Below are 18,421 nucleotides of genomic sequence, written 5' to 3' on the forward strand. Positions count from 1 at the left end.
CCTTCCTCAAATTATTTGGTAAAAATATGTCTCAGCCCTGAACTTCAAAGCTGAGTAGTTACACTATTAGAAATAAAATTAAACATGAGGGTGATGTGGCCAAGATATCCCCCCGTTGTGGTCAAAAACGAAATTTCGAATGTTTAGGATCAAGATATTTTCTCAGTTGAAATATCAGTTTCAAATAGCTGTTTTAAAGTTTCTCAAAGTGGTTTGATTTCTTACTGTCTTGAAAGTGTTTGACTTAACTTCATCTCAAATAAAATTTTTAGACTGTAAACCACACTGAAGGAATCCTTTGGACCACTTATCTCAAAGCTTCTGCTTGCAACCACAGAACACACACACACGCACACATGCACACCACACCATTTGAAGTGTTTGCCTAGCATGTAACCACCTCTGTGGTTTTAATTTTCAAATATCTATTTCTGTACCCTTTTATGGAGAATTCAAATCTCGAGCAGAATATACTCTTCAAACAAACCCTACTCATTGCATTGGGCAACCACAGACTACCTGAAGCGCCTTCAAAGACCACATTTTCAGAAACTGTAATATAGAGCATAAAGGGAACCATGGTGTCTTGAGTTGAGGAAGACTGAGGAGATACCTGGTACCACCCACCCCCCAAACTTAAAAACCAGTAAAGCAAGCAATCTGCATTGATTCAGATAAAAAAAATGTTTGAAAGTGATCAACTATGGAACTCCAGTGTGACCTGAGACCTCCCAGCCCTCAGGGATTTAGGATACTTCCTAATGGAACATGGCTAAGCTCCTGCATTCACAAATGTTTCTCTCTTTTGCCTTCCCTCAACCTGGACACTCAGGCCCTTGGAGGTCTCTGGAACTGGTCATTCTCCTCTCACAAAGTTAATGATGTCAAAGAAGGGTTATAGGGGTCAGATGACACCACTCCATATTCTGCCATCTCCTACAGCTTCCCTCCCCTCCTTCCCTCGTCCACTTCCTAACTCCACCTCCATCCTTCCAAAGGGAATGGACAATGTCACCTTTTTGCACTGTATGCTCTTCCTGCATGGCCTTGACAGTAGCTCACCACCACTCCCTGCCCCAATCATCTCCCTTCCCTGAGACCAGCCTTCTTTGAGAGGCCCTATTGAGTATTTTCCTAATGAGGATGACACTCTTGAAGAGGAATTCACCTATCAGCTGCTGAAAGAAAAAAAAAATCTTTGTCTCCTTATATTGTGTTGGCCATAACATTGTATGGAAAAAGCCCAAATGAAATTTTTGGCCAACCTGTTATATGTGGCAGGTGCGCATGCGTGCGTGCTATGTCACTTCAGTTGTGCCTGACTCTTTGTGATCTAGGTTCCTCTGTTCGTGGGATTCTCAAGGCAAGAATACTGGAGTCAGTTGCCATTTCATCCTCCAGGGATCTTCCCGACCCAGGGATGGAACCTGCATTTCTTATGTCTCCTGCAACGGCAGTTGGGTTCTTTACCACTTGCTCCACCTGGGAAGCCCATATGGTACAGGTATGTGCGTGCGTGTTAAGTTGCTTCAGTCATGTCCAACTCTTTGTGATCCCATGGACTGTAGCCCACCAGGTTCCCCTGTCCAAGGGATTCTCCAGGCAAGAATACTAGAGTGGATTGCCATTTCCTTCTCCAGGTATAGTGATCAAATCATGAAACTACACGAAAAGTGATTTAGTCTCACCCTCCACAGAGAAAAAACCATACAGAAAAACCCAGACAGATAGGTGAGAACAGATGAGAGGGTGTCTAAAGGCTTCACCTCATAACCAACTCCTTTCCTCAGCAAGTTCAGCAGATATGCATTACCTGAAATTATGCCTCTCCGGGTGCTACAGTCAGAGTAGGTGTCTCTCCCAAAACTACAACCAGAATAGGTTGCTGTTCCTCTGCATTCTTTTCCAACCCTGGGATAGCCTTCTTCCTCATTAACTAAATCTATCATTCGATTCGTTCTCCTTGTTTATAGGAACACATCCACAAAGTAAAATTCCCACTTCTCGGTTTTGTACTTATTTCACTTGCTGTTTAAAAGACAATGTTACGGTGAACTGAACTCATCTGATATTTCATATGTAGAAATCAATAAGTTCTTACGACAAAAAATAAGATGGAGTCTTATATTTTTCTTTAAGAGTTTTGTGCATACATGTGTTGTTTTCCTGGCAAGGCAGCAAGCTCCTGAGACCCTGTCTTATATTTTCTTTCAACCTTCACCTAATCTAGCATGCTGCCACCTACTTGCTTTGGAAATGAACACAAATCGCTGAGCCTCGCTGGGCTGCTTCCTACGAAATCAGACAAAAGAGGGCACTGTCTGCATTCAAAGCGGACTTGAAGGAGCACCGTGATGTAATAAGGAGCACTGGAGTTAAAGTCCAAGGGCCTGACGTCAAAGTGGTGCAGCAGGTTACTGAGCTTCTCTGAGTTTCTTTGGTTTCCTTGTTTATAAAACAATTAATCATAATCACCGCCCAGCATAAGGCTGTTGTGAGAATTAAATATGATTGGGCATATTGAATGTCTGTGTAGACTGTAAAGCATTTTATGATATTGAGATATCAAGCAGGGTTTAGCCCTCAATACACCACATAGGATGTGAAAGGAAAGAAATATGGATCCAGGAAATTATGAGTCCTCAGGTGCATTTCCTGGACTTAACCCTCAAATCCCTTCCTCCAGCTCAATTTTTCATACAAATCTTTCCTTCATCTCCAACAGTAGCCTTGGGTTTGTGATGCATTGGTTGTGGCCTGGGTCAACAAAATAAATCTGTATAAACAGGTAAACTCAGCCATCATAAAGCAAGGTCCCACTGCACCATGATTGTCCAGGAATGATCCATTTGTCTTTCCAGGGCTGCAGGCTTCCAAGCCTGCCTCTATGGGCTGTGCCTTTTCCTTCTTTCCAGGACTTGTCTGAGCAGCACTCCAGGGCATGGAGTCAGACATAATCTGATCAGCCAGGCTGGGTCATTCAGGCTCAAGCAAATCTTCATCTCTCTGACCCAACCAAATCCTCCAAGAAGGGTCTACCGAATATTCCTCTTGTGGACTCCAGGGGACTCAATAGCCAGATTTGGCAGAGACCTGACTAGGGTGGGCACAGAAATATTTTACCAAGCCTACAAGGTTAGGTAGGGTCTGGAAGACCCCTGGTAGGTCAGGCATTCACCAACACCACCTCCCCTTTTTTTTGGAGTTTCCTTTTATTTATTTATTTTATTATTATTATTTTAAATTTTGGCTGCCTTGGGTCTTCATTGCTGAGCCCAGACTCTTCACTGTGGTGCTCAAGCTTCTCTTATTGTGGAGCATGGGCTCTAGAGCACGGGTGCTCTCTAGTTGCAGCTTGAAGGTTTAGTTGTGTGGTGTGGGATCTTAATTCCCAGACAGGGATCGAACCCTCATCCCCTGCATTGGCAGGTAGATTCTTGACTACTGGGTCACCGGGGAAATCTCAGGCATTCATTTTTTAGTTTCTAGATCCAAGGGGAATGGAAAGGGACAGAGTCTGGAGAGTGAGAGTAGGGAGGAGGAGGTTGGAGGGGAGCCCTTAGGGAAATTGGGCCAGCAGCTATTTGCCACTCTGCAGGAAAGTATTTGTGGGCTTCCCTGGTGGCTCAGATGGTATAAGCGTCTGCCTACAATGCAGAAGACCTGGGTTCGATCCCTGGTTTGGGAAGATCTCCTGGAGAAGGAAATGGCAACGCTCTCCAGTATTCTTGCCTGGAAAATTCCATGGACAGAGGAGCCTGGTAGGCTACAGTCCATGGGGTCGCAAAGAGTCAGACACAATTGAACGACTTCACTTTTTTAGGCCTAGTGTTTTGATGCATAATGCTATTTTAAATAACTAAAGCTGTTATTCTAATATCAGTTTTTTTCCACTTTGCATTCTTGCTGTGACAATCTTTTTTTTTTTGGCTGTGTGGCATTCAGGATCTTAGTTCCCTGACCAGCAATCGAACCTGTGACCCCTGCAGTGGAAGTGCAGAGTCTTAGCCATTGGACTACCAGGGAAGTCCCCCTGCTGTAACAGTATTAATCTTAGAGACAGATGATGCCTCAGGCTGCCTAGGGAGAAGGGCATGTCCACGCAACAGTGTGAATCGCAAACACGCTAATATCTTGCAGCCTCTTTCTTTACAGACCTTGATCGGTTGACTGCTACGGAAGGCTTCACAGAGTGTTCTACAGAACGTGGTTTGCCTGCCTGATGTCTGAGCAGCACTGGCTGTGTGGTGTTGCAGTTTGCAGTTCTCTGAGGATTCCGTCTGGGTTCTCTGTCATGATTAGTGTTTCCCCCATCATGCTCCAGCTACGGCAGTTCTGGGCTTTGCTCTTTAATTTCTTCCTGTCCACTGCCCCCAGGGATGCTCTGACCCACCACAGGAAGTCTCCAATTTGTGAATGGTCTCTGTTTGGAATGCCTCAAAGTGTAGCATTTGAAACCCAGAACTCATTTTTCTGTAGAGAGAATGTTAGACGTGTTTGTTGGGTCTCCAGGTCAACCCACAAAGGCCCATTCAACCCCTAGTACAGGTAATGAATTTTCCCTCTGCTCCTTTTATATATCACAGCCGGACAGAATGTCAGAGCTGAAAATGAAATTTAGAACATTGTGTTGTACACTGGTAATAGAGTTGTTTTCCACTGTATTCTATTACAAATACCCCACATTCCATCTACATTAGACTTAAGTAGGGTCCCATGATCTAGCCTAGAAACCCATCACCCTTTATAGCACAGTAAATCAAAGACTTATAAAGCAGGAAATAGTCTTGCCAGAGAGAACATCACCTTGCCTCTCTTTCTTTACAACCTTTGGAGCATACTGCAAAACTAGTCTTTGTCAGTGATGTTGTTTTTTCGAGGTACACAGATGTGATGTGGCCTGTCCTTATGTGGCCGCTGATCATTCCTGTCCTCTTGTTTGAAATACTTTCTCCCAGACATCTGTGTAAGATGTCATCAGTTCTTAAGTGTCTCTGCTCTGAGATGCCTGGAGTACCTGTGCTATCTAGATCATTACTTTCTCGTGCTCTGGTCTCCTGTCCCTCTGTTGCTCTTCTCCATAGCATCTCATCTGGTTATTTGTCAGATTCCTTGCTTGCTCCTCCCAATCCCCATGTAAGATTCATGAGGGTAGGATTTTATTTGTTTACTCAGAACCATCACAGCTTAGAACACTGCCTATCCAACACACAGGAGGAGCTAAGGACATTTATTTTTGAGTGAAAAGATGAAGTGAGTGAGAATGAAGTGAGCAGTAAGTGCTAGTTGCTATTTCATTTTAAGCACTTTAATGGGGACTTCCCTGGCATTAAGACTCCACCTTCCAATGGAGGGAGTGCAGGTTTGATTCCTGGTTGGGGAGCTAAGATCCCACATCCCCGGTGGCCAAAAAACCAAAACATAAGACAGAAATAATATTGTAACAAACTCAATAAAGACAGAAAAGACAAAAAACTTTCTTCCAAAAAAATTTTTTTTGTTTGTGGTTAAGTTGCTGCTTCTCCCTGCCCCTCTCCGCCTCCACCTTCTTCTCAAACGAGAGACAAACCACCTTCAGTTTTAAATGCCACTTTAGCAATATAATTTGTGATTTGCATATGCATTTTTTGCAGTTTCTAATTATTGATATCTTGAATATCAGTAAAATCCTCTCACATTTCATACAGGATAAAGTTGAAATAAAAAAAATTTTCTTTGGATTTAGTTATTAAAAAGAGGAAAGGAGAGCAGCCCTCAAGTGATTTGTCTGTAAGGATATACCCTAAGGACAATTTTTAGCCAGCCCGATTCAATTCAAGTCAATAAATCTCACATGAGTAATTAGTATATGCTGGACTGGGGGGAATTTGAAGGTCCCTATCCATCTCTTTATCCTGGGAGAAATGATATGTAATCATTTCCCATTCATCCATTCATTCATTTAACAAGCATGAATTCTACCCTTGAGAAATTCAGTTGCAGAGACAAAGCTCTGTAAAAATCGATTAATAATGCAGTGAGATGATAGTAACAGAGAAGTTTGTACAAAATGCTCCAGGGACTTGTGGCACTGTAGGTTCATCCTCCTTTTCATCCTCGGTTATGATCGAGGTTGCAAATCAAACTCTCTAAGAGTCTATATTACTTTAATACACACACACACACACACATACACACACAACATGAACTAAACTCAGTTCAGTTCAGTCGCTCAGTTGTGTCCGACTCTTTGCAACCCCATGGACTGCAGCATGCCAGGCCTCCCTGTCCATCACCAACTCCCGGAGTTTACTCAAACTTATGTCCATTGAGGCAGTGAAGCCATCCAACCCTTCTCCTCCCGCCTTCAATCTTTCCCAGCATCAGGGGCTTTTCCAGTGAGTCAACTCTTAGCATCAGGTGGCCAAAGTATTGGAGTTTCAGCTTCAGCATCAGTCCTTCCAACGAACACCCAGGACTGATCTCCTTTAGGATGAACTGGTTGGATGTCCTTGCAGTCCAAGGGACTCTCAAGAGTCTTCTCCAACACCACAGTTTAAAAGCTTCAATTCTTTGGTGCTCAGCTTTCTTTATAGTCCAACTCTCATATCCATACATGACTACTGGAAAAACCACAGTTTTGATTAGACAGACCTTTGTTGGCAAAGTAATGTCTCTGCTTTTTAGTATGCTATCTAGGTTGGTCATAGCTTTTCTTCCAAGGAGCAAGCATCTTTTAATTTCATGGCTTCAGTCACAATCTTCATTGACTTTGGAGCCCCCAAAAATAAAGTCAGCCACTGTTTCCACTGTTTCCCCATCTATTTGCCATGAAGGGATGGAACCAGATGCCATGATCTTAGTTTTCTGGATGTTGAGCTTTAAGCCAACTTTTTCACTCTCCTCTTTCACTTTCATCAAGAGGCTCATTAGTTCTTCTTCATTTTCTGCCATAAGGGTGGTGTCATCTGCATATCTGAGGTTACTGATATTTCTCCTGGCAATCTTGATTCCAGCTTGTGCTTCTTCCAGCCCAGCTTTTCTCATGATGTACTCTGCATATAAGTTAAATAAGCAGGGTCATAATATACAGCCTTGACAGACTCCTTTTCCTATTTGGAACCAGTCTGTTGTTTCATGTCCAGTTCTAACTGTTGCTTCCTGACCTGCATACAGGTTTCTCAAGAGGCAGGTCAGGTGGTCTGGTATTCCCATCTCTTTCAGAATTTTCCACAATTTATTGTGATTAGGCCGACTGGGCACACTTATATAATACAGCAGATCTAATGTATTTACATAAGCATCAGACCATAAGGAAGGAGCCTGAATCAGTACATGAAAAGCAGGTTGTCACTGAAGGCTCCAAAGCGAACATCCACAGAAATACATTGGAAGGGAATTTAGAGCCATGTTTCCTGAGTTAATAGGAATGAGAACAACTTTGGAACCAGAAGAAACATTTGATTTAAACTTGGCTCTCACTTAGTTGTGTAATCTTGGGAATGGTACCTACTATTTCAAAATGTTTCCATCTCACAGGATTGCTGTGAAGAAAGTTTCTAGCACAGTCTGACACTAAGCAAGTGCTCAGTTAATGTGGTCACGTAACCACCTTGTTCTGCTAGCCTTGGGTTAAATTTTGCATATATTACTTAATCAACAAAGTAACCTTAAAATTATTCATATTTTATAGTTGAAAAGACTAAGGGTAAGAGAAGTCACATATCTACCAAGTGGTTTAGCTGAGACTCATCATCCTTTATCCTCTTTCAAAGTTAGTTCCTCTTCCAGTATTCTTGCCTGAAGAATCCAAAGGGCAGAGGAGCATGGCGGGTTACAGTCCATAGATTGGCAGAGAGTTGGCCACGACTGAAGCGACTTGGCATGCAGCTCGCGGGCTAGCATTACATAACTGTATTTTAATTTCACTTGGTTCTTTCTGTAAGTTGCTTAAGGATGTCATGTATATATACAAACCTTTGTCAATTAAGTCCCGGGATTATCAAATTGTCTTTCCATCATTAAGCCTTAATTTTTGTTGACAAGTTATAACGCTTCATTGCCTTATTTACTGACAGTAGATGGCGCTGCTGATTATCCAAAGTCACAAAGATGCTCCCATACACCCTACCCCCACTCCTTTCCTCAGAGCCTTAGCTGCAACCCCGGCAAAAAACTGGTGAAATGAAAGCAAAATTTTCATTCTAATGAAAGGCTGAAATTAAGAGTTTGGAACCACCATGTAATTGATTTAGATGTGTGTATGATGCATCTGTGTTTTATTTGGGACTCTAGGGGAAATCTTCTGGGCTATTTGCAAAATTTCATGAACATGATTAAAACAAAATATAGTAAAATTTAACTAGCCAGACAAACAATAAATTTACAGTTCTTTGTTAGACAGATTTTATTTCCTGCCCATAATTTCTGGAAGAGATGAATATTAAAACAACTATGTTTAGATATACATAACTTCCATTCCAGAATCCTAAAACCAGTACAGAGGAATATAGTGGTCAAGATGAAAAAACAAACAAATTAATGATCTGGTCTTTCAGTAAGTTACTTAACATCTCAGGACATAAATTTCCTTATCTGTAAAAGTGAAATAGTTTTTTCCTAGCCCCTAGGACAGCTGCATGGATCAAATGTAGCAACGTAGTATAAAGACCTTGGGAATGATAATGTCCTATATCCAAATAAGTATTTATCTTTTTCATACATTCACTCTAACTTCCTGTAGGTACTGTCACATGTGTGTGTGTGTGTGTGTGTGAGAGAGAGAGTTGCTCAGTCGTGTCCAATTCTTTGTGACCCCATGGACTGTAACCTGCCAGGCTCTTCTGTCCATGGGATTTCCCATGCAAGAATACTGGAGTGGGTTGCCATACCCCTCTCCAGAGGATCTTCCCAATCCAGGGAACAAAGCCAGGTCTCCTGCATTGGCAGGTGGATTCTTTACCATCTTAGCCACCCCAGGAAAGAGTGAAAACTGAAATTCGGAATAAAAGACTTGAGGATTCAATCTCCTCATTTGTCCACAAACAACAATAATTTTGGTGTTTAGATTTATGTAAGAAAAGAGACTAAGGTATTTTCAACCATCAGAGGAAAGCTTAACTTAATATTCAGAAACCAGAAAATTAAATAAAAGAACCCTTGAATCCAAGGTATATAACTGAATTGATGTAGCCTGTTTTCACTGTCCTCTCTGTAAGAGTGTTTGTGCTATGTATGGAGGCACTGGGGAACGTGTCTGTTGGGTATGTGTGGGCTACAGACCAAGCCGACTAGCTGGGTATACTTCAGTTGCAGAGATGGGTGCAACCCTGAAGAAGCCTATGTTCCATGTGTCTCTTTACTTTCACACGAGGCAAAGACATTCCCTTTGCTCTCCCTATTTTAAAATAGCTTATGGAAATACCTTCAGTATACATATGCAATATATATGAAATAGACACTTCTCAAAAGAAGAAATTCAAATGGCTAACAGCCATGAAATTAAAAGACGCTTACTCCTTGGAAGGAAAGTTATGACCAACCTAGATAGCATATTAAAAAGCAGAGACATTACTTTGCCAACAAAGGTCCATCTGGTCAAGGCTATGATTTTTCCAGTGGTCATGTATGGATGTGAGAGTTGAACTGTGAAGAAAACTGAGCGCCAAAAAATTGATGCTTTTGAACTGTGGTGTTGGAGAAGACTCTTGAGAGTCCCTTGAACTGTAGGGAGATCCAACCAGTCCATCCTAAAGGAGATCAGTCCTGGGTGTTCATTGGGAGGACTGATGCTGAAGCTGAAACTCCAGTACTTTGGCCACCTGATGCTAAGAGTTGACTCATTGGAAAAGACCCTGATTCTGGGAAGGATTGGGGGCAGGAGGAGAAGGGGATGACAGAGGATGAGATGGCTGGATGGCATCACTGACTCAATGGACATGAGTTTGAGTAAACTCTGGGAGTTGGTGATGGACAGGGAGGCCTGGTGTGCTGCGATTCATGGGGTTGCAAAGAGACAGACATGACTGAGCGACTGAACTGAATCGAACTGAACAGGTATTCAGCATCTCTAATCATCAGGGAAATGCAACTGAAAACCACAAGAAGATAGATATTGCTGTATTATCAAAAGGACAAAAGATAAGTGTTGGCAAGACTATGGATAACAGGAACCCTGTGTGATGTTGGTGGGAATGTAAGCTGGTGTAGCCACTACAAAAAATAGTATGGAGTTTCCTTAATAACTTAAAAATAGAACTACCATATGATTTTCTGCACTTGTTTCAACTATAGAGTCAGACATTTTTGCTGACCATGTTACGTATTGTCATTTCTGCCTCAGGAAACCCAGGCCTCTCATGACAGTGGCTGCTGGATCCCAGGCTGCTGCCCCGAGGGGTGAACACCCTCCACATCAGCAGCCCTAGGCGGCCAGGTGCAGCTTCTCCATTCCTGACAGGAGTAACTGTCCTGCTTTCATGCTCCACTATTTCATCTGGGCTTTGGGGACCTAAAGCATCATCGCCCTGGCCTAACAGACTAGCCAGCTTCTAAAAGCACAGGGAGCAGTTTCCTGTCCCCTCCCTGCCCCCTCCCTCCTGCTTTTGCAGATTTTATCACATTCTGCGGCAGGAATCTCAGACTGGTATCCATCAGGGCTACATCATATACCCTAGGAATATGCCTGTACAGGCCCATTGAGCTTGTGATTATAGAAGGGTTAGTGTGGGCTGTTTAATTTCTCCCGCTAGACTTTAAGTTCGAGGGAGAGTGAAACACGTCTGTCCTTTTGATGCTGTGTCCCCAATCCTGGCACAAGCCTAGCACAAAGTAAGTACTAAGTAAAGAGCTGCTGACTGTGTGAAAGAATCACTGGCTTTAACCTTCCCCAAAAAGGGCTGGCAGGCATCTAAGGGTTAAAGGTACCCACTTGCTAGGTGCCCAGACTGGCTGCCTTATGTCATTTCTCAGCCCTTTAAGAGGACAGGCCTATGGAGAGGAGGGGAGAGTTTCTGAGAGAGGCTGGCTTTGCAGCTGGCAGCCCCCCATGCGCTAGGCTCTCCGGAGCCTCTCTTGCTAACCTGATCCCCCCAAACATGTGTCTGCCCGCCCCGTCCCCCCCTCTCCTTCATTGCTCCCTGTGGACTTGGGGTTGGCACCGACCTTGATCCTGAGTCAGTCTGTTCTAACAGGAAACGAATAGTGTTCCTGCCCGGATGGAGGTGTTTCCTTCCTACAGAAGTTACAAAGGGCTCTTTTCACAGAGCAGGGGCCAGGCCTGTGTGTGGCCACACGGCTGTCTGCCCTGTGCTGAGCAAAGCAGGTTCTGGACTCAGGGGCCCCCTCTTCCGGAAGAGGTGCCTGCCTGAGTCCTGAAACAGGGTGCCCAGGTCTCTTTGAGCCTCGGCCTGTAACCTGCTGCCTACCAGCATCCTCTGGAAGCCCCCACCCCTGCCTGGGGTCCCTGTGGATTTTTTCTCTTCTTGGCTCCCAGGTCACAGCAGTCTGGGTTTTGTTGCAATCTTGTGGTCTCCTTCCTGGATCCTCTTCATCTTTGTAATCTCATCATCCTATCGTCCCGGGGTCCCCAGAGTTCTGTCCTGGTCTTGAGGCCCCTCTTTTCCAGCCACACTCATTCCCGGGTGGGCACATCAAGTTTCATGGTGACAGACTCCTCCGTGTGCCAAGGAATCCCACATGCTTAATTTTGGCTTTGCTCTCAACTCCAGGTTCCTGCAACTGACTGTCAACTCTACATTCCCCACTGGGGTGTCTAATAGGTGTTTTATGATCACTGGAGTTAAAGCTGAACTCTTTTTTTTGGAAGACTATATTAATACTTCTTTAGTAAGTGACAGAACATTAATGTAGACCTATGTAGTCTATACCAGCAGTCCCAACCTTTTTGGTACCAGGGTCTGGTTTCATGGAAGATGGTTTTCCACAGAGCGGGGTCTGGGCTGGTGGGGGGAATGGTTCAGGTGTTAAGTCAAGTGATGGGGAGCAACAGATGCAACTTCGCTTAGTAGCCCGCTGCCCACCTCCTGCTGTGCAACCCAGTTCCTGACAGTCCATGGACTGGTAGTGGTCCATGGCCTAGGGTTTGGGTACCCTAAGCTATAGCATGTATAATAGTGGAAAAATAAGGGCCTTCATGTTAAAGATCAAGAAGACTGTAAGGAGTTGGCTGTATTGCTGCTATTTTTACAATGAAGAGGAGGTTCTAGTCAATTAAACGCAATGAAGGGAGCGGGTAGAAGAAATGAGAGTGAAAATTATTGTTTGCAAATGGTATGATTGTCTTCACTACATACCAAAGAGAAACAATTGACAAAGAAAGTAATCTAAAAGAGACATCAAATAATAGTCAGTTAGAAAATAACTCTACCTATATAAATACCTTGTTCACGCAGTAACAAATTCAAAATATAATAAAAAGTTCCCATATCCAGTGCGGGCTAAGCCTCTCAATCGTGTCCAACTCTACAACTCTACGGACTGTAGCCCGCCAGGCTCCTCTGTCGATGGCATTCCCTCCTCCATGCCACGCCCTCCTCCAGGGGTTTGTCCCAACTCAGGGAATGAACCTGGGCCTCCTGCTTGGCAGGCATATTACTGTCTGAGTCGCCAGGGAAACCCTGGGCCATCACAACACTCAGATCTTTCTGCCTCCACTCCTGTCCTGCTACAAGCAGCTTTCTATACAGCAGTCAGAGTCACCTTCTTATCTATGGAATCAGGCCTCCCCAGATTGAAACCACCCAGGGGATTCTCTTACACACAAATGAAATGCAAACTCCACACAGTGGGATAGTCAACTTCACTGGCTCCAGCCTCTGATTGTCCTTCTGACTTCAACCTATATCTGTGCTCTTTCCATGGCCTTCTTGGAATTCCTGACTCGCAAGCTTGTTACTGCCTCATATTTGCACCAGTGTCCTCTCTGTGCCTCTTTCCCCAGGTCTTGATGTGCCCTTGCTTTCTGGAGAGACTTACAAGTCTCACCCTGAGAAAAGCTGTGTTGATCACTTAAATAAGATAGTCTCCATCACTGAACACTCCTCACGTGCCTTTGTTTTTACCACGTTACCTGTGTCGGGTGTTACCTAGCTTCAGGTAAAGGCATGAGAAACCCTGGCTAGTTTAAGTGCAAAGGCGATCTATTAGTAGACTCTGAGACTTTGTCTTTTACCATCTTTGTCCTCAGAGCCCAGAACAGTGTGTCCCCTTCTCCATAACTATGTGTTGAATGAATATCAGACACTGTGTCGGAAGTCTTGCCAAATGTAAAGATGAAACAGTCTACTTGTGTGATCATTCTTCCTTTTGGTGGTTGATGTTCCTGACTCCTCTTCCAGCCTTTCCTCCCCACAGACCCCACCCCTCCACACACACCCCCCCCCCCCCCAGAGCAAAAGCAAGCCAGTCTAGACTGATGAGGCTAGAAAGCAGACAGAGCGGGGCCAGGTGCTCTGTGCCGGGGACAGTCAGTAGCAACAAAAGAGAACCCTAGGGAATTTGGAGGAAGGAGGGTGGCAGGAATCATCGGTGAAAGCCAGAGCACAAGCAAGTGAGATTTGGGTGATGAGAAAGCCCTAGCCTGTAAGCAACTTCCTGGAAAAGGTCAGAGCCCCAGGAATTAGGGCTTCTTTGGCTTCCCTGTGCTTTCAGACTCAGCAGGCCAAGGGAGGAGGTGAGACTCCTGCACTGTCCCAGGGGACAAGTTTGCTTACCCTCTGTGGGCTGTGCTTCAGTGTCCCATGACTGCATTCTTCCTCTAAACCTTTCAACATTCTGCATGTAATTGGGGGTGGGAATGGCTGGTGGTTTGTCCTGCGGCAGCTCTGGGGGAGCTAGGAGAGGAGTAGGCGTGCTGTAACAGCGCAGGGTCACTTGTCTTGGCTGCAGCCTTACAGTCCTGGAGCAGGAGTTGGAGTTAATGCTCTCATGGGACCTAGGCCTCCCAGCCAACTGGTTGCCTCTGTTTCCACCCCCCTTGCTCAGCCTCCTTCCTTCCTGCCTCCCCTCCCCATCCTAGAGTCTAGACACCGTGGTACCTCCCACCCCAGCTAGCCCCAAGTCACCTGGACTCCTGGACCCTGCAGCATGGCCGGGCTGCCCTTTAGGGAGGCTGTAAGAAAGAAGACACGGGGAACTCTGATCACTTGGTGGTGGGGGGAGGGTGAGCTGCAAAATGTTTCTCTTCTAATAAAAAAGAAAAACAGAGTGAGAAGGAGTGTCTGGGCTGGATTGCCTGCAGGAGAGGGCTAGGTGGAGGAAGCAGAGAGGAAGGAAGCAGAGAACAGAGGAAGAGAAAGAAAGGACCCTTGGAGGGGAGAGTGTGACTGACTATAAGGTGGGGAGTGCGTAACATATCCTATTTATAGATTCTAGAGACTTCTAAGAAGAGATGCCAGGAGCTGGTTTGGCTGTGTTAGATGAAGACTAATTACAGTCATTGATGGGAATGGCTGCTTAGCATTCTAGCTAATCACTGTGCAGGCTGTAAGGATTATCTGCATTGTGAATATCTGTCAGAGCATCTTTTGTGGTAAATTTTATTCTATTGTGACACCTGCTTGTGAAGAAGATTCCCTCTGTTCTTAGGCAGCATTGCTGCTTGCTCAGGACTGAAACAAAACCTGGAAGGAATGCTTTCTAAGAACAAAGAGGGAACATGCCTCTAAATATATCACATTATTGCTTTTTGTTATTTGGGGTGTAGGTTGGCTGGTAGGAGAAGGTCGACAAAGTATTGAGATTTCTTTTTGCAGTTTCTTCTACCCCCATTCCCCATCCTCACTAGCATCACACACACACATACACATATGCACACACACACACACACACACACACATACACACACACACACACACACCCCAGTCTGAACATAGGATTTATGACAGTTTCAGAAATGCTATCCATTGTGGTGCTTTGCGGATGAACAGAAGTTGTTTCTCCCATTTTCCAAGAAAGAATACAAAATGCTACATGCCTGTGACTCCTAATGCCTGGGTCACTCAGGAAATCTGTGTCATATCAAGCAATATGGAGTTGGATCAAAAGAAAAGAAGGTCAGGTTAAATCCACGCAGAAATATCTGATGTTCTGCTTAGAAAGGCATGTAGTTTCCTGCATGAGATTCAGTTTTGTAAAATAACTTTCCAAAATGCATTTTGTGTGTGTGCATGTAAGTAAACCTGTCAGCCTTGGAGCAGTTTGGAAAGAAGCAGGTCGACGTGGCCCCCACTGTCAACCTCCACCATCTCTGTGCAGAAGCGATAACTCCACCAAGGCTGGAATGCAGACGGGGAATTGCATACATAGAAAAAAGGAAAACAGATTGAAATTGCTCAGTTCCTATATAAATTCATCAACTTCTATCCAGTCAATGCTTGGCTTCGGCACCGGGGGATCAACCTTTCCAGGCCTGTTGTTCAGATGAAGACATTACCGAACACAAAAGGCACGTCAAGTCCTGCAGCACGGCAGCACGCCCGAGATAAAAACCAGACCCTGGAGTCAGAGTGGGAACATGCTACACAGTTTAAAAATGTTACTTACTGTAAAAAAAAAGTAAGGGATCAGAATCCCTTAATTAAATTTAAGAGCAAGACTTAAAAAAATCAAGCATTTTCCCTTAAAAAAAAATACTACTTCCATGTAAAATTGTGATTTGGCCCTTAGTCCCCACGACAACTGGGTTATTGAGTAAGAACAAGATGATGAAAACTTAGAAGCCGTTCAGTGTGATTCTCAGTTGCTATTTGAATTCTCTCTTTGTGCCCCAGTATCTTGTCATCCTGCTTCTGCCTTAAAACTCTAAGCGACAGCGAACCCATTGCCTGTCGGGGCACCCGTCTGTCTCAGAGTGTCCTGAAGAGACCCAGCGCACTCTGCTACGACCTCACCCTGTCATCCCGGCATTGCCTTTGGAGACACACAAATCCAGTCCCTCTTGCGTGTGCAAGCTCTTCCTTAACCATCAGGAATCCTCAGTCATGTGCGTTGGGGGCCGGCTTTTATGTCTCTGAATATGTCTGAGTCACAGGGTCAGGCTCCCTCTTTCAATGTGCAAGTGTGTCTCTTCAGTGGGACGGTACTGGAAACAGAAACCCAGCCAAAATCTGGGGTTTGGCTAGGTTCCGTAGGTATCTGTCATCTTTTTGACCACTTAGCAACTTTTTCTGAACCTCTTCTCTTAGGAACCTGCTTATCCTCGAGGAAGAGGCCAGAACCTGCTCTCCAAGCCTCTTTTGCAGCCAAGGTTTGGGCAGTGATCCAGGCTCCCCTGATCACAACCAACTGTGATTTGAAAGCTCTGGGCAGAAAGAAGGCCTGTGCTGAGGCCATTCTGATAAGGGTGGGTGTGGTGACACCCAGTGCTTTACAGACAGGGGTGCTGAGGTCCTTCGAATAGAGGCCTGACCCCAGAATTTGAGGGAAAATTCTGTGGAAGACAGAATAACGGCCTTCTAAAGATGGCCATGTTGAAATCTTCAGAACCTGAATATGAGTATGTGATCTCATATTCACATATGAGATCACAGATTCATATGTGATCTCAGATGTGATTGCACTCAGAAGCCTGAGACAGGAGGTCCTCCTGGATTGTGGGGGTGGGCCTACATATTCGCAGTGCTCCTGCAAGAGGGAGGCCAGAGGATCAGTGTCAGGGAAGGTGATGGGATGACAGAAGCTGAGGGAGAGAAGATGCGACGACAAAAGCGAAGACATTTGGGACTTCCCTGGTGGTCCAGTGGCTAAGACTCCACGCTTCCAGTGCAGGGGGTGCAGGTTCGATCCCTGGGAAATTAGATCCCACATGCTACAGGGCATGGCCAAAAAAAAAGAAAAGGCAGAGAGTTTTGATGATGTCCCTCTGCTGGCTTTGAGATGTTGGAAGAGGGCGTGGGTCAAGAAGTGAGGTGGCCCCTAGAAACTGGAAAAGGCAGAATAAGTCTCCCTAGAACCTCCAGAAAGGAATGCAGGCCTGCTGGCACCCTGAGTTCAGCCCCGTGAGATCCATTTTGAATTTCTGACTTTCAGAACTATAAGAGAATAAATGTGTGTTGTCTTAGACTATAAATGTGTGGTAATTATTGTAGCAGCAAGAGGAAATGAATACTAGGTGCCTAAGTTCTTGGACTACTCCGATACTCAGCAGGTAAAGAATCCGCCTGCAATGCAGGAGATACAGAAGACCTGGGTTTGATCCCTGGGTCAGGAAGAGCCCCTGGAAGAGGCAATTGTGACCCACTCCAGTATTCTTGCCTGAAAAATCCCATGGACAGAGGAGTCTGGAGGGCTACAGTTCAAAAGGTCCTAAGAGTCAGAAACAACTGAGCAACTCACCATGCACTAAAGGAGTAGCCCAGGGAAGTTCTTAAGCCCAGTGATGGGAGTGGCAGGGTCCCCACTAGAATCGTTTGGCACAACTCAACATCTTCTCTGAGCTTCAACACTTGCAAATCTGATTCTCTGGCCCACCCCACAGACAATGTAGGTGTTCTTACATCGTTTAGTAAATTCATTTTCTTCTTAAACCAGATGGAATACACAGGTTCCATGACTTTCAGCAAAGAATCTGGTGACCATGGCCAACTGTCACTCTACATGTATATTTTCTATTTTATTTCTGACTTCTCTCTCAACTTTATCTTTGCTGCTCTATCACTCCTACCTTAGTTCAGGTCTTCACTATTCCTTACCCAGATTATTTTCGTGCCCTCTTAATTGGTTTCTCTGCTGTATTTTATCTTTTTGAAACAGTTTAACAGTGATTCATTGCCCTATTACAAACACAATGATGGCATCCCATTGCCCAAAGTTTTTACATGGCATGGGGAGACCTTCATCACCTTGCCTGAACCTGCTCACACAATCAGTTAAGTTCAGTTCAATTGCTCAGTTATGTCTGACTCTTTGTGACTCCATGGACTGCAGCACACCAGGCCTCCCTGTCCATCAAAATCCTGGAGTTTACCTAAACTCATGTCCTTTGAGTCGGTGATGCCATCCAACCATCTCATCGTCTGTCATCCCCTTCTCCTGCCTTCAATTTTTCCCAGTATCAGGGTCTTTTCAAATGAATCAGCTCTCCACATCAGGTGGTCAAGGTATTGGAGTTTCAACTTCAACATCAGTCCTTCCAGTGAACACCCAGGACTGATCTCCTTTAAGATGGACTGGTTGGATCTCCTTGCAGTCCAAGGAACTCTCAAGAGTCTTCAACACCACAATTCAAAAGTATCAATTCTTTGGCACTCAGCTTTCTTTATAGTCCAACTCTCACATCCATACATGACCACAGGAAAAGCCATAGCCTTGACTAAATGGGCCTTTGTTGGCAAAGTAATGTCTCTGCTTTTTAATATGCTGTCTAGGTTGGTCATAACTTTCCTTTCAGGGAGTAAGCGTCTTTTAATTTTGTGGCTGCAGT

At 44.7% G+C, this 18,421-nt stretch overlaps 1 non-coding gene across 1 annotated transcript; it reads left to right on the forward strand.

Annotated features, from left to right (window-relative positions):
- Positions 1-3,615: 3,615 nt before the first annotated feature.
- Positions 3,616-3,688, forward strand: TRNAC-ACA (transfer RNA cysteine (anticodon ACA)). Its single transcript has one exon. It is a non-coding gene; the product is annotated as a tRNA-Cys (tRNA).
- Positions 3,689-18,421: the final 14,733 nt, after the last annotated feature.

This window comes from Muntiacus reevesi, chromosome 3 (assembly GCF_963930625.1).
Source record: "Muntiacus reevesi chromosome 3, mMunRee1.1, whole genome shotgun sequence".
In the NCBI taxonomy this organism is placed as follows: domain Eukaryota; kingdom Metazoa; phylum Chordata; class Mammalia; order Artiodactyla; family Cervidae; genus Muntiacus; species Muntiacus reevesi.